This window comes from Pristiophorus japonicus, chromosome 2 (genome assembly GCF_044704955.1).
Source record: "Pristiophorus japonicus isolate sPriJap1 chromosome 2, sPriJap1.hap1, whole genome shotgun sequence".
NCBI classification, from domain to species: domain Eukaryota; kingdom Metazoa; phylum Chordata; class Chondrichthyes; family Pristiophoridae; genus Pristiophorus; species Pristiophorus japonicus.
The window spans coordinates 148963538-148984002 of record NC_091978.1 but is presented as its reverse complement, the minus strand read 5'-3'; positions in this window follow the sequence as shown (position 1 = coordinate 148984002).

Genomic DNA, 20465 nt, shown 5'->3' with positions numbered 1-20465 from the left:
GTTTCTGCAATACAGGGTACTGTGGAATCTTCCCTTTAAAGTAACTGGGACAGATTTCACAACACCAATGCCAGCAATATCCACAGAGATGTACCTGATCTCCTGCCGTAACTTCAATGGAAGATCGGTGGAAACTCCTTGGAAGTTCTCCCCAGCAAGAGTTTATGGTACAACTGCTTCTAGAAACTGTTCTGCAACATAAGTATGTCTTCGAGGTAATATGGCGTCGGCCTCCTGCAATTTTTCAAAATGACCTCTCACAGGTAATTAATGTTCTGGACAGTTTTCCATGTCTTTTATCACTTCTTCATTCTAAATCGTTATCGCATCATGATGTTAGTATGCTCTCCATTTGTTTCTTAAATATATAAATAACACAAATCTAAGACCTAATATTTTGGTTGCCTCAGTGTTGACTATAAAAGCACAATCTAAATATTCTAGCAGTCCTATTGCAAAAACCTGAACTTGCAAACAGGGGTCGGTGCAATAAATGTGTTAACCTATAGTCCAGCTTCTTTCTCAGGATTCTTTATCTGCAGTGAAAATTCCAAATCCTCAGCAATTTTCAAAATCTCATTCCAGTGTTCCGAAGTGTATAATTTCTGAGATGTTTTTTTCTGCTGACCCGTCCAAAAGTCAAGGTCAAGATTCTTTGAATAGACACTACAATAATACAAATTTCCCTGTGTTTCTGATATAATATATTGTCTAACCCTTGATTTCACAATATCTTTCTCTTGATTTATAAATCTGCAGGTGATATATTCTCCAACTCATTGCATATTTAATTAACATTAAACAGGAGTTAACAATATTTTGTTTTTTGTTTAATTCTTTGGCTTTCTGATCCAATTCTTGTTTTGTTTGTACAGATTGAACCTCGCTTATCCGGCACCCTTGGGACCTGGCCTGTTCTGAATGAGGGATTTTGCCAGGTGAGGGGAGGTCACGTGTTTGGGTGGACTGTGCCTTTAAGTGCCATTGCTGGGCTGGGCTGGGGTGTTGCTGTGGTCAGTGTGTGTGTGCGCGGATTGGCAGGAATGACAGTCAGTCAGTCAGCCAATCAGTGTGCAGGGGACTGAAAAGAGTCAGCAGGCCCCGAAGAGTCGGTGGGTCCCGAAGATTTGTTGGGCCGGCGGGCCCCTAAGAGTCAGCCTGACCACCCAGAGGGAGCGCTATGGGGCGGAGCAGCCGGCCTGAGGACTGTGGCTGCAGGAGCTTCAGCAGGGTAACAAGGAGGAGGCCGCCGATCGAGGAGAAAGATTATATTGGTGAGTAGGATTTCGACGGACCGTGTTCTGCGCATGCGCCACCCGGTGGCCGGGAATGGTCCCGGACGAGGGGTGGTGTTGGATAAGGGAGTCCCGGATAAGTGAGGTTCAAGATATATATTGGTTTCTTCCCTTTCCTTCTCTTAGTCGCCATGCACTGAACTACCAAGAAGGTAGGCATGTGACATAGTTTCGGGTATCTATCTGCCTGTCACACTCTTTAATCAGCTGTTTGTGGGATTGATTGAACATAGAATATAAGAATTAAGAGCAGGAGTATGGTCCCTCGAACCAGCTCCGCCATTCAATAAGATCTTGGCTGATCTTCAATCTCAACTCCACTTCCCCATTCGATCTCCATACCCCTTGATTTCCCCTAGAGTCCAAAAATCTATCTATCTCAGCCTTGAATATACTCAAAGATTCAGCAGCGACAACCCTTTAGGGTAGAGAAATCCTAAAGATTCCCAACCCTCTGAATGATGTAATTCCTCCTTGTTATGTCTACAGATGCTCTAATAATGACTCCATGTGACAATGTGTTGTGCTTGAACTGCAGTGACCTTAGTCCATTTACTGTAACTCCAGAGTGTGGATCACACATGTTGGCCAGCCTTTTATACTAGGCCTGGCACACCTGTACAGGTAACCTACAAGTCTCCCACTGCAGTGCCCCCAGGTGGCACATCTTGTAATAGTACAAGCAGTAACTATGTAGGATACATGACACTCCTCATCTTAGTCTTAAATAACCGACCCCTTATCCCGAGACTCTGTCCCTTAGTACTAGACTCTCCAGCCAGGGGAAACAACTTCTCAGCAGATGCGACGGAGACGGAGACGGAGATGTAACAGGTTTTTAAGCAAGTGTAGGGGAGGGGAGGAAAGAACAAAAGGGATGGTCTGTCGCATCTCCGTCGCATCTGTTCTGACGATGCCACCTTCCATACTAGTGCTTCCGATATGTCTTCCTTTTTCCTCGATCGAGGATTCCCCTCTACTGTGGTTAACACGGCCCTTGACTGTGTCCATTCTATTTCCCGCACTTCTGCTCTGATTCCTTCCCCTCCTCCCAGAACCACGAAAGGGTTCCCCTTGACCTCACCTTTCACCCCACCAGCCTCCACGTTCATCGGATCATCCTCCGCCATTTCCGCCATCACCAGCGTGATCCCACCACCAAGCACGTTTTCCCCTCCCCTCCCCTTCCAGCATTCTGAAGGGACCGTTCCCTCCGTGACACCCTGGTCCTCTCCTCAATCGCACCCAGCACCCACTCCCCTTCCCACAATACCTTCCCGTGCAAGTGCAGGAGATGCAACACCTGCCCTTTTACCTCTTCCCTTCCCACTGTCAAGGGCCCCAAACATTCCTTCCAGGTGAAACAGCAATTTACTTGTACTTCTTTCAATTTAGTATACATATTCGCTGCTCACGATGTGGTCTCTCTACATTGGGGAGACCAAACGCAGATTGGGTGATTGCTTTGCAGAACACTTCTGTTCATTCTGTAAGGTTGACCCCGAGCTTCCGGTCGCCTGTCACTTTAATTCTCCGCTCCACTCCCACGCTGATCTCTCTGTCCTCGGCCTCCAATGAAGCTCAACGCAAGTTCGAGGAACAACACCTCATCTTTCGATTAGACACTTTACAGCCTTCTGGACTCAACGTCAAGTTCAACAATTTCAGTCTGTAACCCCTGCCCCTATATTTTATTTTCTGTTTTTTTCTGGGGTTTTTTCTCTCTTTCCCATGGCAGCTGTGGATGATTCTGCCATCTCCACTTTCACACTTTCTAGACTCATCTTTTGTTTCTTAATTTGTCCCACTACCATCTCCTTTTGCCTTGCATCATCATCCCTCTTGTCTCTTTGAGGTTGAAATTCGGTTGCAACCGCCAGCTGAGACCGCCTGAGTGAGGCGACAATGGGGCGTAAACGGCTGGGTGGGGGTGCTGTCTGATGGGACATTTGATTGTCCTTCTTCAAGGGGTAAAGATTTGCTGCCCCACTGACTACCGCCATGGAAATCCTGACATCAGTATGTGTGCAACGCCTTCTTGGTGCCGGTCTCGCCAAATTCACTTTTGACACCTCATTGGCGGGGACATGCCACAAAAAAATTGGCATTCGCAAGTCATAGTAAAGATTCTGGGGTGTTATTTAAATGGAGTTGCCGCAGGGCCATAGAGATCGCGGTCAGTGCTGCGTTCTCTCCTCGCAGAGTGCGTAGGTGGCATGCTGCAAATACTCAGCTTCACAACTAGCATTTTGCAAAGATCGATTGCTTTCAGGTTGGATAAATTGGTGACTAGCACATCACGGCTACCTTCTGCAACTTACTAAGGGCATCACCCACCTCCATATCCTCGATCACGCCTTCCCGCTCTCTGAGACCGCTTGATCCTCCGTGGCGTCCAGAGAGGTGTCCTCTGCCTCCTCCTCCTCCTCTGCACCATCACCCACAGTGGAAGGCTGACATGACGGCCCCTGGACGTCTGAGTCATCATCTGAAAGTACAAAGCCAGAGAAGAGTGGTTACCTGCAGGGGAGGAGGCCAGGACTGGGAAAGGTGTTCGGAAATGCCAGTCTCATGGAAAGTGGTGAAGGATTGTGGTGTCAGGGCTAAATGGCATGCTAAAGGCTGCAAAGAAACTCAACATACCGTCATTGTCCCGAGGGGGGTCCTGAGGGGGCTGGACCTGAGCCATCATCACCGCACCTACTTGTGCACCCATCAGGGCCGATATGCATTCTTGAACAGGAGTTAGGGGTTGCATCTCAGAGTCCCCTCCTCCGGTCTGCATCTGGTCTGCAATAATTGGGGGGTGGGATCAGGTGAGCAGAAATTTAAAAAGTCAAAGAGAAAGGAGAAGGCAATAGTGTAGGGTAGCAATAGGGGCAATGATAACCAGAGTGACAGGAAGGGACAGAGCGTAGAAACATAAGAATGCATCAGAAAAGGGGGTCAGAGTAGGGAAAATGGTAAAAAGACAAAATTAAAAGCTCTTTATCTGAATGCACGCTGCATTCGTAACAAGACAGATGAGTTGACAGCACAAATATAAATAAATAGGGAAGATCTGATAGCCATTACAGAGACATGGGGCTAGATTTTCCATTATTTTTGCATGCATACCGCCCACTTTACGTCCATTTTAACGCTGAAATGAGGTATAATGCCCAAATATCACCCATTTAGGCACAAAATGAAAACTGACGCCCATTTCTCGGACACTTATCGCCAACTGTTATTTTCGGCATGTAAGCAACGCCGGAAAAAATAATACCGTCCACCCACTTTTTTGGGGCGGAATCATCAGAATGGGTGAACCCAACGCCCATAATATCGCCCAGCGTTACTTTCAGCACGTAATTAACGCCGAGATTCAATAATATCAACCACCCGTCATGAAGATCACATTTGCCAAAACTAACGGCCAATATATCGGCCAGCATCACTTTCAGCACCTCGCACACATCTCGCCCACAATATCGCTCGCCGAAAAAACCGCTGTGAAAAAGTTGAACTGTTCTGAACTAATCACAGTGGTGTGGATGCCATTTTGTAAATCGCTTCATTGAAAAGGCTGCTTTAACTTCGGGGGAGTTTGGATTTACTCTGGAGTTCTTCTCAGGTAATGTGATCATCTGAACAGACATCTTATCATACTGTGGACGATTGGATTTTACTGTAGGTGTCTTAGTGGGGAAATTTATTGCTTGTGAACCACCAGTGTTGTACTTTTATTGGAATGGGGCCAGCCATTTCTCAGCCTGCGTCGATTACAACGCAGATGCTGCAGAGCATAAATGGAACAATGTCTAATCCACATATTATGTGTCCAATCTAAGACATGCCAGACTGATGAGGAGGACCAGACCATATACCCCCCGCACTTACAGGGAGAAGTGGTCTTACCTTGACTTATCTGAAAACACCTTACTTCAGAGACTGCACTTCCACAAAGTGGTTATCAGTGAGATATGCCAGCTCATCAGGGCAGATCTGCAGCCTGCCAGCACCTTCAGGACATCACTGTCCATCAAGGTCAAGGTCACTGCAGCACTGTCGTGCTACGCGTTGGGTTCCTTTCAGGCCTCTGCGGTTGACATTTGCGATATATCTCAGCATGCCACACATTGCTGCATTAGACAGGTCACTGAAGCCCTGTATGCGCGGAGGATGGACTTTATCAACTTGTCTTTGACGACGGAGGCTCAGACTGACAGGGCTTGAGCATTCTACCGAATTGCTAACTTCCCCAAGGTGCAGGGAACAATATACTGTACGCACATCGCCATGCGGGCACCTTCTCAGGACGCAGAGGTTTTTTGCAACCGAAAAGGATTTCATTCCCTGAAGGTCCAACTAGTTGTCGACCACAATCAGATAATTATGGCAGTGAATGCCAAATTTCTGGGCAGTTTCAATGAGGCTCACATCCTGCGTGAGAGCTCTGTATCTGACATGTTTACCAGTCAGCCACAAGGTCAATGCTGGATGCTTGGTGACAAATGATATGGCCTAGCCACCTGGCTGATGACCCCGCTGCATGACACCTATACCGAGGCCAAGAAGCGATACAATGAGAGCCACAGAGCCACATGCAATGTGGTTCAGAAAACTATTAGTGTGCTTAAGCAGCGCTTTAGATGCCTGGAGCACTCAGGAGGGGAACTACAATACAACCCTGAGCAAGTAGCTCAATTCGTGGTCGTGTGCTCCATGCTGCACAACCTGGCTATCAGGAGGGGACAAGAATTGCCAGAAGAGACTAATGGTCCACCTCAGAAGAGAGAGGAAGTGGAGGACAAGGGGCTGGATGCTGACCCAGGGCCAGACAATCAGGCTGACTATGCAACCATGGCCACGCCCCACTCCAGACCGCAGGAAAGGGCCCATGGTGGCTGCACAGCTGCAAGACTCTTACGTCAGCTGCTCATAAATGAGCGATTTGCCTGAAAGAACTTTGCTGTTATTGACAAAGCTGTGTGTGGAGCTCAGACATCAATGGTGGGCATCACCCTGGTTCCAATTAATGTTTAATTTGTTTGAAATTAAGTTTAATTATACACTTTCGTGTTAAGGAATCACCAGTGTGTAACGGTCCAGCTATCTGAGGCAATGCACAACAAGGTTATGTTAGATAAAAAACATTTAATATGACCATTGGTCTGAAATCATAAGTATCATGGGCAAAAACACCCCACCCCCACCTCATTTTTTAGAACATTGACATCAATCAAATGGTCAACATGTCCAGCAACACAGAACACAAATGCAAACCAACAGGGTGGCCCCCTCCTCCCATACCTTACAACAAATTGCATACACCGAGATGGGGATATAACAAAGCCATCACCTGCAGACATGCACCTCACTTTCCTTCCCCCCTCCCCTTCTTCTCCCCACCTCTACCCCTCCCCTCCTTGCTCCATGCCGCCTGGCCGAGGCGGTGCCTCATTGGAAGGGGATGAAGGCAGAGCCGGTGGTTGCACAGAAACAGGAGTGGGGATACCGAGGTGGGAATATTCTCGAATCCAGAAGCAGGATCTTGCTCCAGCCTCTCATATGTTATTGGCATTGGGGATGCGGAGCGTAGGGGTGGAGTGCCGTGCTCCGGGACCACTGGGAGGCCTGTTCCACTAATGTTCCTGGCTATCGCCTCCAGGGCCTCCGCCATCCGTGGAACATACTGCGTAAAGGTGCCGGAAATGCTGCCAGCTGTCAGGATAGGCCCCCAATGCCTGGTCACCTATGTCTACAATCCTCCTGGACAACTCTACCATGTCGCCCCTCTCATCTGGCGCTTGTGGAGCAGACCTGCCACATCCACAAAACCTCTGTGGGGTCGGTGCTGTGCTGGGGACACCTGGGGTGCCCTGTGGTGAGGTGCTTGGGCCCGGTATCTCCAGAGTGGAGGTGGGAATGGCTGGAGGAGCACAAGATGATCTTGGGATCGAATATCTTTTGGAGCCTGGCGATGCAGGCTCCTCAAAGTTTGTGCTCTCCTCTGTTGAGAATGGACCCAGCAGATTGACGGGCGAGAATCGGAGCTCCTCAGCACCAGATGTAGGTTCGTCCGGAGAGTCGGGCCCCGCGCCCCCACCTTCTGGCCTCTGTGGTCTTGCCTGGTGCTGCGCTGCTGGCTGAGCTGCAAAACACAAATGAGGTTATTAGAGGAGAAGTGGGTGCTAGGGTCACAAGGTCAGTCCAGCGCTACACACAGCATATGCACGACAAAAGCACCACCGCTCTCAAAATCACCACAGACATCACTTTTCATGCCCATCAACACATTCTGCATTGCAATGATTCTCATGAGGCCAGCATTATTTATAGGACACTTTTAGAAATCATCTGTCAAAAATTATTGTTTGGATATGAGTGGGTAGGCATCTATTGACTTTACATCATGCAATGGTGTATACTTTACTCACGTGGCATCACTTCAGGGTCTGCAGCTGCCTGCCGTCCAGGGGTTGCTCCCGACTAGTGTGAGCACCCACTCCTCCATGTCAGTGATGTCTCTGATGACTGGTGGCCTCCCCACCCATTTGCCTCTGCTCGGCCCTATTCCTCGATACACTCTTCTGTAAAAGGTATCAAGGTAGACAAGTCTCCTGGTCCTGATGAAATGCATGCCAGGGTATTAAAAGAGATGGTGGAAGTTATAGCAGATGCATTCGTTATAATCTACCAAAATTCTCTGGACTCTTGGGAGGTACCAGCGGATTGGAAAGCAGCTAATGTAACGCCTCTGTTTAAAAAAGGGGGCAGACAAAAGGCAGGTAACTATAGGCTGGTTAGTTTAACATCTGTAGTGGGGAAAATGCTTGAAGCTATCATTAAGGAAGAAATAGCGGGACATCTAGATAGGAATAGTGCAATCAAGCAGACGCAACATGGATTCATGAAGGGGAAATCATGTTTAACTAATTTACTGGAATTCTTTGAGGATATAACGAGCATGGTGGATAGAGGTGTACCGATGGATGTGGTGTATTTAGATTTCCAAAAGGCATTCGATAAGGCGCCACACAAAAGGTTACTGCAGAAGATAAAAGTACGCGGAGTCAGAGGAAATGCATTAGCATGGATAGAGAATTGGCTGGCGAACAGAAAGCAGAGAGTCGGGATAAATGGGTCCTTTTCGGGTTGGAAATCGGTGGTTAGTGGTGTGCCACAGGGATCGGTGCTGGGACCACAACTGTTTACAGTATACATAGATGACCTGGAAGAGGGGACAGAGTGTAGTGTAACAAAATTTGCAGATGACACAAAGATTAGTGGGAAAGCGGGTTGTGTAGAGGACACAGAGAGGCTGCAAAGAGATTTAGATAGGTTAAGCGAATGGGCTAAGGTTTGGCAGATGGAATACAATGTCAGAAAGTGTGAGGTCATCCACCTTGGAAAAACAAACAGTAAAAGGGAATATTATTTGAATGGGGAGAAATTACAACATGCTGCGGTGCAGAGGGACCTGGGGGTCCTTGTGCATGAATCCCAAAAAGTTAGTTTGCAGGTGCAGCAGGTAATCAGGAAGGCGAATGGAATGTTGGCCTTTCATTGCGAGAGGGATGGAGTACAAAAGCAGGGAGGTCCTGCTGCAACTGTACAGGGTATTGGTGAGGCCGCAGCTGGAGTACTGCAAGCGGTTTTGGTCACCTTACTTAAGGAAGGATATACTAGCTTTGGAGTGGGTACAGAGACGATTCACTAGGCTGATTCCGGAGATGAAGGGGTTACCTTATGATGATAGATTGAGTAGACTGGGTCTTTACTCGTTGGAGTTCAGAAGGATGAGGGGTGATCTTATAGAAATATTTAAAATAATGAAAGGGATAGACAAGATAGAGGCAGAGAGGTTGTTTCCACTGGTCGGGAGACTAGAACTAGGGGGCACAGCCTCAAAATACGGGGGAGCCAATTTAAAACCGAGTTGAGAAGGAATTTCTTCTCCCAGAGAGTTGTGAATCTGTGGAATTCTCTGCCCAATGAAGCAGTTGAGGCTAGCTCATTGAATGTATTCAAATCACAGATAGATAGATTTTTAACCAATAAGGGAATTAAGGGTTACGGGTAGCGAGCGGGTAAGTGGAACTGAGTCCATGGCCAGATCAGCCATGATCTTGTTGAATGGCGGAGCAGGCTCGAGGGGCTAGGTGGCCTACTCCTGTTCCTAATTCTTATGTTCTTATGTTCTTGTGACATGGCATGAGATCATTGCGTGATATATAAACATAGAAACATATAAACATATAAAATAGGTGCAGGAGCAGGCCATTCAGTTCTTCGAGCCTGCACCACCTTTCAATAAGATCATGGCTGATCATTCACCTCAGTACCCCTTTCCTACTTTCTCTCCATACCCCTTGATCCCTTTAGCCGTAAGGGCCACATCTAACTCCCTCTTGAATATATCCAATGAACTGGCATCAACAACTCTCTGAGGTAGAGAATTCCACAGTTTCACAACTCTGACTGAAGAAGTTTTTCTTCATCTCAATCCTAAATGGCTTACCCCTTATCCTTAGACTATGTCCCCTGGTTCTGGACTTTCCCAGCATCGGGAACAGTCTTCCTGCATCTAACCTGTCCAGTCCCGTCAGAATTTTATATGTTTCTATGAGATCCCCTCTCAACTCCAGTGAATACAGGCCCAGTCGATCCAGTCTCTCCTTATATGTCAGTCCTGCCATCCCAGGAATCAGTCTGGTGAACCTTCGCTGCACTCCCTCAATAGCAAGAACGTCATTCCTCAGATTAGGAGACCAAAACTGAACACAATATTCCAGGTGAGGCCTCACCAAGGCCCTGTACAACTGCAGTAAGGATTCCCTGCTCCTATACTCAAATCCCCTAGCTATGAAGGCCAACATACCATTTGCCTTCTTCACCGTCTGCTGTACCTGCATGCCAACTTTCAATGACTGATGTACCATGACGCCCAGGTCTCGTTGCACCTCCCCTTTTCCTAATCTGCCACCATTCAGATAATATTCTACCTTCGTGTTTTTGCCACCAAAGTGGATAACCTCACACTTATCCACATTATACTGCATCCGCCATGCATTTGCCCACTCACCCAACCCATCCAATTCACCCTGCAGCCTCTCAGCGTCCTCCTCACAGCTCACACTGCCACCCAGCCCAGTGTCATCTGCAAACCTGGAGATACCACACTCAATTCCCTCATCCAAATCATTAATGTATATTGTAAATAGCTGGGGTCCCAGCACTGAGCCCTGCGGCACCCCACGAGTCACTGCTTGCCATTCTGAAAAGGACCTGTTTATCCCGACCCTCTGCTTCCTGTCTGCCAACCAACCCTCTATCCACATCAGTAGATTACCCACAATACCATGTGCTTTAATTTTGCACACCAATCTCCTCTGTGTGACCCTGTCAAAAGCCTTTTGAAAGTCCAAATACACCAAATCCACTGGTTCTCCCTTGTCCACTCTACCAGCCATATCCCCAAAAACTCCAGAAGATTTGTCAAGCACGATTTCCCCTTCATAAATCCATGCTGACTTGGACCGATCCAGTCACTGCTTTCTAAATGCACTGCTATTTCATCTTTAATAATTGATTCCAACATTTTTCCCATTACTGATGTCAGGCTAACCGGTCTATAATTACCCGTTTTCTCTCTCCCTCCTTTTTTAAAAAAGTGGTGTTATATTAGCCTCCCTCCAGTCCATAGGAACCGATCTAGAGTCAATAGACTGTTGGAAAATGATCACCAATGCATCCACTATTTCTAGGGTCACTTCCTTAAGTACTCTGGGATGCAGACTATCAGGCCCCAGGGATTTATCGGCCTTCAATCCCATCAATTTCCCTAACACAATTTCCCGCCTAATAAGGATTTCCTTCAGTTCCTCCTTCTCACTAGACCCTCGGTCCCGTCGTATTTCCGGAAGGTTATTTGTGTCTTCCTTCGTGAAGACAGAACCAAAGTATTTGTTCAATTGGTCTGCCATTTCTTTGCTCACCATTACAAATTCACCTGATTCTGACTGCAAGGTACCCACGACTGTCCCCACCAATCTTTCTCTCTTCACGTTTCTATAGAATCTTATGCAGTCAGTTTTCATGTTCCCAGCAAGCTTCCTCTCATACTCCAATTTTCCCCTCCCAATCAAACCCCCTGTCCTCCTCCGCTGAACTCCAAATTTCTCCCTGTCATTCGGCCCGCAGCTCCTTTTGGTCAATCTATATGCCTCTTCCCTGGACCCAACACTATTCTTGATTTACCTTGTTAGCCACAGTCATTGCTAGGTACTGTCACAGACACTGATACAACATATAACCAACAGATGTAATCATGATTATTATGATAATTATCATTCTTTACCTAAAGACGTACACCGTGACGGCAGGCTTTGAGTACAACATTCCCGGTAAAAGTGAAAGACCTCACATCTGATTATAGTCAATCATGACTCTTACAAATCAAATTATTTAAATATATAAGTACATGTAAATAAATGTAATACTTACTCTTGCGGATCCGACAAGGTCGTTCCATCGCTTTCGGCATTGGTTGCCCTCACGCTCCTTGTTGGTCGCCGATGAGACCACCTCTGCTATCTCAGCCCATATCTTCTGGTAGGCCTTTGGGGTGGGCTTCCCACTCCCTCCCTGGATCAAATCACTCCAGCGTGACTCGACCTCCTGCATGAGGAAAGCATTTGTCTCGTCCTAGAACCTCCTCGCTCTCTTTCGTTCTCCCAATTGTTCCTCTCCCAGCTCACTGCTCTCGCACCAAATTCGTGATAATATCTGGCTGGTAACAGCTAACTTTTTTCGCAGAATTTCCTATGAAGCTCGAAACTCTCCCTCCTACCTCCCAAAGCAGCCAAACAAGCACCCACACCACAGCCACACACGCCTTCACTCCCTCTCTGCTCCCTTTCTCTCTGTCCCCTCTTATGTGCATGTAATGAAGACCCTTGACCTCCTGAATCGCGGGAAATGAGCGTTGCCATGCCGTTGCTAAGGACGGTGAAACTTTACGGCAGAAGGTCAGATAGATTTAATGCTAATGCCCATTTCAGATCGCTCGCGATAACGCCCAATTTTTAAAATGGAGACTAGGTGCTTTGAAAATGGACGACAATCTGGCGATATGAAAACCCATATTTACTGCCCACGCCGGAAATAATGCCCATTTTTGGGCGATCTGCGCGAAAGTGTAAAATCTAGCCGCAAATCTTTATCTAGAGCTGGCCACCATAAGTAACTGCGTGCAAAACTTTTGGTCAAGCACATTCCCAGGTGCTGGTCATGGAGGTCTCCAAATAATTTGGACCTGAATTTATTTGTTTAACCACTCTTGTACCAATCTTTATTGACTGATAATTCATTCCTACAAATGAAGGATGGATGAATATCTTTGTCTGTTACCTGGTTTGGTCAGCCATTTGCAATATAATCATGCACCTTTGACATATCTGAGTCATGTTTGGCTGCTCTACCAATCTCTTCAGCTGTGACTGGCAGTTCATCAATGTATTAAAAATAGAACACTTCTTCTTTATTGGGTGTAACTTGGGATGGGGAAGGCAATCTAGACATAGCATCAGCATTACTTTGATCAGCTGATCGTCTGTATTCAATATCATATGTATATGCTGACAAAATCAAAGCCCATCTCTGCATTCGGGCTACAGCTAATGTTGGAACTGGGGACTTTGGATGGAGGATTGCTGTCAGGGGCTTATAAGAACATAAGAACATAAGAATTAGGAACAGGAGTAGGCCATCTAGCCCCTCGAGCCTGCTCCGCCATTCAATAAGATCATGGCTGATCTGGTCGTGGACTCAGCTCCACTTACCCGCCCTCTCCCCGTAACCCTTAATTCCCTTATTGCTTAAAAATCTATCTATCTTTGACTTGAAAACATTCAATGAGCCAGCCTCAACTGCTTCCTTGGGCAGAGAATTCCACAGATTCACAACCCTCTGGGAGAAGAAATTCTTTCTCAACTCGGTTTTAAATTGGCTCCTCCGTATTTTGAGGCTGTGCCCCCTAGTTCTAGTCTCCCCCACCAATGGAAACAACCTCTCTGCCTCTATCTTGCCTATCCCTTTCATGATTTTAAATGTTTCTATAAGATCACCCCTCATCCTTCTGAACTCCAAGGAGTAAAGACCCAGTCTACTCAATCTATCATCATAAGTTAACTCCCTCATTTCTCCAATCAGCCTAGTGAATCGTCTCTGTACCCCTTCCAAAGCTAGTATATCCTTCCTTAAGTAAGGTGACCAAAACTGCACGCAGTACTCCAGGTGCGGCCTTACTAATACCTTATACAGTTGCAGCAACACCTCCCGGCTTTTGTACTCCATCCCTTTCGCAATGAAGGCCAACATTCCATTTGCCTTCCTGATTACCTGCTGCACCTGCAAACTAACCTTTTGGGATTCATGCACAAGGACCCCCAGGTCCCTCTGCACCACAGCATGGTGTAATTTCTCCCCATTCAAATAATATTCCCTTTTACTGTTTTTTTTCCCCAAGGTTGATGACCTCACACTTTCCGACATTGTATTCCATCTGCCAAACCTTAGCCCATTCGCTTAACCTATCCAAATCTCCTTGTAGCCTCTCTCAGTCCTCTACACAACCCGCTTTCCCACTAATCTTAGTGTCATCTGCAAATTTTGTTGCACTACACTCTGTCCCCTCCTCTAGGTCATCTATGTATATTGTAAACAGTTGTGGTCCCAGCACTGATCCCTGTGGCACACCACTAACCACTGATTTCCAACCGGAAAAGGACCCATTTATCCCGACTCTCTGCTTTCTGTTCGCCAGCCAATTCTCTATCCATGCTAATACATTTCCTCTGACTCCGCGTACCTTTATCTTCTGCAGTAACCTTTGGTGTGGCACCTTATCGAATGCCTTTTGGAAATCTAAATACACCACATCCATCGGTACACCTCTATCCACCATGCTCGTTATATCCTCAAAGAATTCCAGTAAGTTAGTTAAACATGATTTCCCTTTCATGAATCCATGCTGCGTCTGCTTGATTGCACTATTCCTATCCAGATGTCCCGCTATTTCTTCCTTAATGATAGTTTCAAGCATTTTCCCCACTACAGATGTTAAACTAACCGGCCTATAGTTACCTGCCTTTTGCCTGCCCACTTTTTTAAACAGAGGCGTTACATTAGCTGCTCTCCAATCCGCTGGTACCTCCCCAGAGTCCAGAGAATTTTGGTAGATTATAACAAATGCATCTGCTATAACTTCCGCCATCTCTTTTAATACCCTGGAATGCATTTCATCAGGACCAGGGGACTTGTCTACCTTCAATCCCATTAGTCTGTCCAGCACTACCCCCCTAGTGATAGTGATCATCTCAAGGTCCTCCCTTCCCACATTCCTATGACCAGCAATTTTTGGCATGGTTTTTGTGTCTTCCACTGTGAAGATGGAAGCAAAATAATTGTTTAAGGCCTCAGCCATTTCCACATTTCCCATTATTAAATCCCCCTTTTCATCTTCTAAGGGACCAACATTTACTTTAGTCACTCTTTTCCGTTTTATATATCTGTAAAAGCTTTTACTATCTGTTTTTATGTTTTGCGCAAGTTTACCTTCGTAATCTATCTTCCCTTTCTTCATTGCTTTTTTAGTCATTCTTTGCTGTTGCTTAAAATCTTCCCAATCCTCTAGTTTCCCACTAACCTTGGCCACCTTGGTCTTTGATTTGATACTTTCCTTTATTTCCTTGGTTATCCACGGCTGGTTATCACTTCTCTTGCCGCCCTTCTTTTTCACTGGAATATATTTTTGTTGCGCATTATGAAAGAGCTCCTTAAAAATCCTCCACTGTTCCTCAATTGTGCCACCGTTTAGTCCTTGTTTCCAGTCTATTTTAGCCAACTCTGCCCTCATCCCACTGTAGTCCCCTTTGTTTAAGCATAGTACTCTCGTTTCTGACACAACTTCCTCATCCTCAATCTGTATTACAAATTCAACCATATTGTGATCACTCATTCCGAGAGGATCATTTACGAGGAGATCGTTTATTTTTCCTGTCTCGTTACACAGGACCAGATCCAAAATGACTTGCTCCCTTGTAGGCTCTGTTACATACTGTTCTAAGAAACAATCCCGTATGCATTCTATGAATTCCTCCTCCAGGCTACCCCCTGCAATTTGATTTGACCAATCGATATGTAGGTTAAAATCCCCCATAACTACTGCCGTTCCTTTTTCACATGCCTCCATTATTCCCTTGATTATTGCCCGCCCCACCATGAAGTTATTATTTGGGGGCCTATAAACTACGCCGACCAGTGACTTTTTCCCCTTACTATCTCTAATCTCCACCCACAATGATTCAACATTTTGTTCATTGGAGCTAATATCATCCCTCACAACTGCCCTGATATCATCCCTTATTAATAGAGCTACCCCACCTCCCTTCCCTTCCTGCCTATCTTTCCGAATCGTCAGATACCCCTGTACATTTAATTCCTAGTCCTGGCCACCTTGCAACCATGTCTCGGTAATGGCCACCAAATCATACCCATTTGTAATGATTTGTGCCGTCAACTCATTTACTTTATTTCTAATGCTGCGTGCATTTAGGCAGTGTTTTCATCCTCGTTTTTAAACCATGATTTTTAGTTTTTACCCCTCCTGCAATGGTCCTTTTTGTTTCTTGCCTTTGGTTTCTCTGCCCTCCACTTTTACTCATCTCTTTTCTGTCTTTTGTTTTTGTCTCCTTTTTGTTTCCCTCTGTCTCCCTGTATTGGTTCCCATCCCCCTGCCATATTAGTTTAACTCCTCACCAACAGCACGAGCAAACACTCCCCCTAGGACATTGGTTCCGTTCCTGCCCAAGTGCAGACCGTCCGGTCCGTAAAGATGTTAAACTTACAACCATACAAGCATTTGTGGAAATTCTTGACCCCAAAAATTAATGCCAAAGCTTCCCTTTCGATTTGTGCATAATTACACTCACTGGCACTGAGAATGTGTGAAGCAAAAGCAATTGGTCTCTCCTCCCCACTATGTAGTACATAAGAGATCACTGCCCCAACTCCATATGGAGAGGCATCACATGCTAGCTTGATCACCTTAGATACGTCAAGGTGAACTAACATGGTGCTCTCTACCAATTTGCTTTTACACTCCTTGAATGCTGTATCGCATTCTTCTGACCACTTCTAATGGACCTTTTTTTTCAATAGTTCATTCAGTGGATGTAATACTGTAGCCAAATTTGGTAGGAACGTCCCATAATAGTTCAAAAGACCCAAAAATGATCAAAGTTCAGTGACATTCTTGGGAATGGGTGCATTTCTGATTGCATCCAGCTTTCCCTTGGTTGGATGTAAACCATCTTTGTCTACTCTGTACCCTAAGTACTCCACGGAGTTTTTAAATAACTCACACTTACGAGCAGACACTTGTACTCTGTGCTTCTCTAGCCATTTGAGGACTTCATTCAATATGTTATTATGAATTTGCCTATTTGGTGCTGAAATTAGTATGTCATCTAAATAACATACTACCCCTTCAATACCTTGCAAAATTTGGTTCATCACCCCTTGGAATATGGAAGGGGCGGAAGACACTCCAAATGGTAGCCTATTAAATTGATATAGGCCTAGATGAGTATTTATAGTCAAGCATGACTTGGACTCCTCATCTAGTTCAAGTTGTAAGTAGGCATTTGTAAGATCCAACTTTGAGAAGATCTGACCACCTGTCAGTGTTGTGAACAAATCTTCTATATTTGGCAATGTATTGGGGAGATTACCCTCTAGAACCTGGTTTACGGTTACTTTATAATCATCACACAATCTTAGCTCACCATCGGACTTGGGTACAATAATGTAGCCCAATTACATAGATCTATCTTAGAAATAATATTCTCAGCCTCTAGTCTTTTGAGTTCTTGCTCAACTTTCTCCTTGAGTGCAAATGGTACGGGACATGGCTTCCAGTAAACCGATCTAGCGTCCTTCTGTACACTGACACTCGCCTTGAAGCCTTGGATCGGACTGCCTGTTTCGCAGAACACTTTCGGATAATTCTTGATGACAACATCTTTTGATGCAAATCTCGTTTCAACATGAGAAATCTCACTCCAATCCAGCTTCAGCTCCAACCAATTTCTTCCTAGTAAGGCAGGCTTGTCTCCTGCCACTACTAATAGAGGCAAGCTCTGAAATTGATCCTTGTATTGTACCGGTATGGTGATACAACCTACCACAGGAATGTTTTCTCGAGTAGCCTCGCAGCTCTATCTTGGATTTCTCCAGTGGGAAATCACGCAACTTGTCGAGGTATAGCGATTCCAGTACTATACTCGCGGATGCACCAGTGTCGATTTCCATGGGTATCTTGGTTCCTGCAACATCTATGTGGATTATGATAGTTTTTGAATCACTGTTAGTTAACCTCATGCTCCTGATGCTGTGTAGCTCTAAAACCTCCTCGTCCTGTTGTTTTTCTTCCATGCTATGTAGTCTCTGGGGATTTCTACTTATAGCTTTGAAAGCTGGTTTACCCTTCAGTTGGCATGCCTTCACAAGATACCCAGTTTTCCTGCAGATGAAACACTCTGCCTTCACATATGGACAACTTTGAGCAATGTGTTGTCCCAGGCACCGATGGCAGGACTTCAATGCTCTGTTACCATTGCCAGTTTCTGAGACCTTCGGGCCCAACTGCCTTTTACTTTTAACCTGCAGGCAATTCACCTTGGTTGCCTGATGACTGGAAATAGTGTGAAATTCTCGGGAATATTGGTTGGCCATGTTCATTAACAGAGCTGTCTGACAAACTAAATCAAATGTCAAGTCTGGAGGAGTTGTCAATAACTTTCTTCTGATTGCATCATTTTTCATCCCACAAAGCAGTCACGCAATGCTCGGTTCTGAATGTTTCTGAAATTACAGTGAATAGATAGCTTTTTTAATGCTACAATGTACTCACTGATATTTTCTTCGGTTAACTGATCTCGTATTCCGAAACAATAACTTATAGCAATTTTCAGGGGCTCAGGCTTGTAGAGCTGTTCTAACTGTTTAAGAGTTATGTCCTTTGGCTTGACAGGCACAAGCAAATTTTTCAGGATTTCATACACCTCGGGCCCGGCTTCAGTTCAGAAAATAGCCCTTTGTCTTTCCAACACCACCTGGTTATGGTTTCCATCATTGGGGACTTCGGTGATATTATTTGCAGTGAAAAACATTTCTAGCCACTCCACGTAGGCTCCGAAACTTTCACGGTCACGTTGAAACTCCCCCAAATGCCCTGTTATTCCCATAGGCGCTGCCATCTAGACTCTGACAGTTCAGATAAGTGTGCATGTAATTTACCTTGGATTTGTAGTTATTAATCAAAAGAGAGAAGCTCTCAAAATCTCTCTGTCAGTTGGTTGAATCATCCACCAACAAAAATTACAGCATTGTTTTCAGATTATTCCATTCTCGTCGCCATTTGTTATAGCTTCAGTACAACTCACAAACATACACAACCTGTAAGATGGCTGCTAACATCAGGAATCCTAGTCAGGTGATTCCCTTCTTTATTGTTGTAAACAGCACTGGCTGCATTGCCACAGTAGTCCACCAGATGGAGCTATATATATTACACCCAGCCCAAATCTCAACTCCATCATAATTCTGAACCATCCGAACCCCACTTTGGGCAGATTTCTAAACTCTCGTCTCTACTCAATAGCTTATATTATCACCCTCTCCCCAGTTTATGTCTCACTCCCTCCCCCAGTTTGTGATTTTTCCTCTTCAGTTTGTGTGAGTCTCTTGCCCCAAGTTTATATTTCTCGCTCTCTCCTTCTCCAAGTTTGTGCTTCTCTCTCTTCCTCCCCAGTTTGTGTCTCTCTCCTTCCCCAAGTTTGTGTTTCTCTCTCTCTCCTTTCCCAAGTTTGTGTTTCTCTCTCTCCTTCCCCAAGTTTGTGTTTCTCTCTCTCTCCCTCCCCAGTTTGTGTTTCTCTCTCTCCCTCCCCATGTTTGTACTTCTCTCACTCTGTCCCTCCCCAGTTTGTGTTTCTGTGGCTGCGAAATTCCCCCTCTTACCATCAGCTGTTAAGGCCGGTTTTGGCCAGAAAATAGCAGCAGCTCCGCATCTATAAGAACATAAGAACATAAGAAATAGGAGCAGGAGTAGGCTGTGTGCCCTTCGAGCCTCCTGCGCCATTCAATAAGATCTTGGCTGATCATTGACCTCAACTCCACTTTCCCGCCTGATCTCCATATCATTTGATTCCCCTGGACTCCAAGGGGCTGAAATTGCCCCTTTCTATACGGCCCATGGCTGCCTGAAAGCAGTGGCCATGCATCGGAGCAGAATGGCTGTCGAGTCGCGGCAGATTGAGCAACATTCGTGGCATTGCCCTGATCAATATTTCCGGCAGTGTAGGTATCTTACCCACTCCCCCCACTTCAGCCCCGCTCCTGCATAGGTGTCGTTAACGACGTCATCAGAGCACGCCCCACGTCGGAACCGTCCAGGAAGCTACATTGCCGCTAAATCATCTTCCAGCCACCTGTTGGTGTCAACGACAGGTTTTTGGGTTGGTGCACACTGCCTGCTGAAGACCGCTAGCGGCATTTAAAGGCGCGGTGTGTCTCCCACCATTCTTGTTGGGCAGATTATTTTGAACACTTTAAACCATTGAGAGTTGCCTTCTTGACAGAGGAATTGAGGAATAGTGGACCAACCTCTTCATACTCAGCAACATAGAGCTCTGGTTTCGGATGCTGGGCTTGAGGAGGATTACTAAATGGGGTCAGTGCTGGCAGCGGAACGCCTCTTGCACATTGTGCGCAGCAGGGAGGCACACAGAAGGCGCCGGTTCCAACGACTGGAGAGGCAGTGAGCAAGGGACGCAGGACACATGGATGAGGAACATGCAGAAGGCCATGGAGATGGCGACAGAGCTGAACCCAGAGAGGTGCCCCAGAAAGGACCTCAGGAAGGGCCTGCCATCAGGAAGAGGTACGCAGACCCCCAGCACAACATAGTGGGCCAGATGGACAGGAAGCAGCCTGCACAGGAGGCAGATGCTTGCCAGCAGCAGGCTGCAGAGGTTGTGGGCCAACAACAGCAGGAGGGAGAAGGCAATGAGGCAGCTGTCAGAGGAAGATGCTTACATAGATGTGGTGGCAGAAGGACCTATC